Source organism: Anastrepha obliqua, chromosome 2 (genome assembly GCF_027943255.1).
Source record: "Anastrepha obliqua isolate idAnaObli1 chromosome 2, idAnaObli1_1.0, whole genome shotgun sequence".
Classification (NCBI taxonomy): domain Eukaryota; kingdom Metazoa; phylum Arthropoda; class Insecta; order Diptera; family Tephritidae; genus Anastrepha; species Anastrepha obliqua.
Genome location: NC_072893.1, coordinates 107,781,374 through 107,784,616, shown reverse-complemented (window position 1 = coordinate 107,784,616; position 3,243 = coordinate 107,781,374).

Genomic DNA, 3,243 nt, shown 5'->3' with positions numbered 1-3,243 from the left:
GAATTCGTTTCAGAGGTATGGTTTCTTCGGCAAAGTTTCTTATTTTGATCCCTAGAATATGATTTGCACAGAGCAATGGGCGATTTTTTTGCCACCCCACAAATCGACCCGGCCTAACATGTACATATGTGTATTTTTTTTTTTTTTTATGGAGGTGGCACAAAGCATTGAAAGCCGAAAAGTGTGAGACTTGCCTTTCGACTCACCCACTAAAAACCCACCCCAGCTCCGTTTCCCTCCAGCGGGACAACCGTTAGGTTAGGTTAGGTTAAATGGCTGCCTTAGCTAAGGGCTCACTTGGACAAATATCAAGAAATTCGTCCGTTGTGGTGCCATACATGGGAGAGGAGAAAGGAGATGGGAAGGAAGAAGGAGCCTTGGGATTAGAGACGATGATGACCATACATTTTACGACGACACCGACGGTGGCTGATTTGCGTTCGTAGTTAGCCGTAACAAGCTACTGATGAACTTCACCAAATTTATGATATTTACACCGGCTATATCCGCAGGCGTAGCGAAAAAGTGAGAGCCTAGATGCCTAAGTCTTTGCCAGACGAGAGCAGGGCAGCTGAGAAGAAGGTGTTGAGATGATTCCTCCTCGTCCTCCAGACAGTTTCTGCAGAACGGACTTGAGACAATCCCAAGTCTCACGGCGTGGACACCTAACGGACAATGTCCGGTAAGGATGCCCACCAAATTCGAGAGCTGGGGCTTTGTTAGCCTTAGGAGTTCCCATTAGCGTTCCCGATCTACCCGTGGCGAGAAGGATCTCGTGACCTTGCACGTTTGCGCACTAGCCCAGCACTCGCTGAGTTGACTTGAGGCCCATATTTCCAGGAGCAGACCACAGGTTCTCAGGGGAACCCCAATTCTCTCATTTCGCGACGAAACCGTCTCCAAAATTCCCTGTCTAGCCAGCTCATCAGCCCAGCAGTTTCCCTCTATGCCGCTGTGCCCGGGAACCCAAATGAGCCTGATGATGAAGTATTCGGATGCAATCGAGTGGGAAGCCAGACATTCCCCGACCAATCTCGAACGCACAAACAGCGAGCCCAAGACCCTAATTGCCGATTGGCTATCGGAGTAAATATTTACTTCCTTAACGGTAATTACCGAATTAAGCAACCAGTCCACCGCTTCTTTAATTGCGGATACCTCCGCTTGGAAAACACTACAGTAGACCGGGAGCCTAAATTTAAGTTTGATGGGAGGCTCCTTACAGAATACTCCCCCACCAATCCTTCCGTCCAACTTCGAGCCATCCGTGAACATGTTTGCCATGCCTTGCCGCCGAATGTTGCACCCCGCCCACTCATCCCTTGAGGGAATGTGAGTAGAAAAAGGTCCGCTCGGACCTAGCGTGGGTGTACAGTGGTCCAACCCCATAGGGATGAACTCAAAGTTTTTAAGAATGCTAGATTGTCCGTAACTTAAGTCTAGCCTATGGCCCGAACACCTTAATCTGATTGCGTCGCGTGCAGCGGTAGTTTTTCCAACAATGTCCACGGGCGCCACATTCAGCATAGCGTTAAGCGCTAGAGTAGGAGTGGTACGGAGAGCCTCACTGATTCCAATGAGGGCAGACCTTTGCACCCTCTCCAGCTTCTTAACTGATACCATCCTTTCTAGCGAGTTCCACCAGACAAGGACTCCCTATAGCAAGATTGGTTTTATAATCGTGTTATAAAGCCAAAAAGTGACTTAAGGCGAGAGGCCCCAGGCTTGCCTCTGACAATAAGTGCCACGTCATCCGCGTAGGCAATCCCCTTACAGCCCCTCTCCTCCAGCTCCTCCAGCAGACCGTTAAGTACGGCAATCCAGAGTAGTGGCGAGAGAACACCGCCTTGCGGAGTGCCTCTGTTCACTTGCCGGCGGAGAAAGGGACAACCGTTAAGTAGTACTTCACGGGAGGGGAAGCGGCCTATTGCCTCTTCATGAAGAATTGCGCTGTTGTTCAGCGCGACACAGTTTGGAGATTACTAGTTTTGCCATATTACATACAGCGGACCAATGTTCTTCGGACTCTATCATAATATCGACTAGGTTATCAGCCGTTATTGGCTTCCCCACCCTAGTGCTTAGTTCCTCCCTTTCGAACGCAAATCGCGGACAGACAAACAAAACATGTTCTGCCTCTTCTGCAGTTGGTGCACAATGAGAACAGTACGGGTCGTCTTCGTGCTTAAATCTAGGTATATAAGTAGGATTTAAAGCACCCATGTCCTGTCAGTATTTGGGTCAGATAGTAATCTAACTGTCCATGTTCACGGTTAACCCATTTGGAAATTGTGGGAATCAGACGGTACGTCCAGCGTCCGTTGGGGGACAAGCTCCATTTCTCCCGTCATGAATGCAGGCTACGCTCTCTTGCTATCTTGCGTATTGTCACCCGTTCTGAAGTAGCTTTTTTTTGGTATATTTCAGCATACTCTGTTGCCATTAGGTTGATTGGGAGTAGTCCTGCTATAACCATAATGGCGTCTTCCGATACCGTGCGAAACGCGCAGCACACTCTGAGGGCACTTAATCGGTACACTGATTTCATGCACTTCACATATGAGGTGCAATTTGTGGCTTCCGCCCATGCTGGAGCTGCATACGGCAAAATAGATGAGACAACAGAGTTGAGTAGTCTCCTATCTGATGATCATCATTATTCGCGTTAGCGCAGTTACTGCTTCTGCTGCCCTGCTGCTCGCCTACGCCAAGTGCTCTTTGAAATTAAGCCTACGGTCGATTATTACTCCCAGGTACTTAACGAATGGCTTCGATCCTAAGCCATGATCGCCCACCATTATGTTTTCCGACTCCACAATCTTCCTGCTGCTAATCAATACTACTTCAGTTTTATGGTTAGACCACTGTGGCACAACCATTCCTTTACCATGCCAACAGCTTGGGTGCATGCTTCTTCAGCTTGATGGAGTGATTTAGCCACGACTACAACAGCTATGTCGTCAGCAAATCCTACAATTTGTGACCCTAGAGGTAGATTGAGACGCAAAACTCCATCGTACATAGGGTTCCATAACAAAGGACCGAGGACTGAGCCTTGTGGAACTCCGCCAGTTATTTTGTACTCTTTTACACCAGCATCGGTTTTATAACGCAAGGTTCTGTCAAAAAGGTAACTGGCGACAATCCTACGAATGCACATTGGAATGTGGAAACTATCCAGCGCGATTAGAATTTTGCTCCAATTCGTCGTATTGAAGGCATTTTTAACGTCCAGCGTCGCAA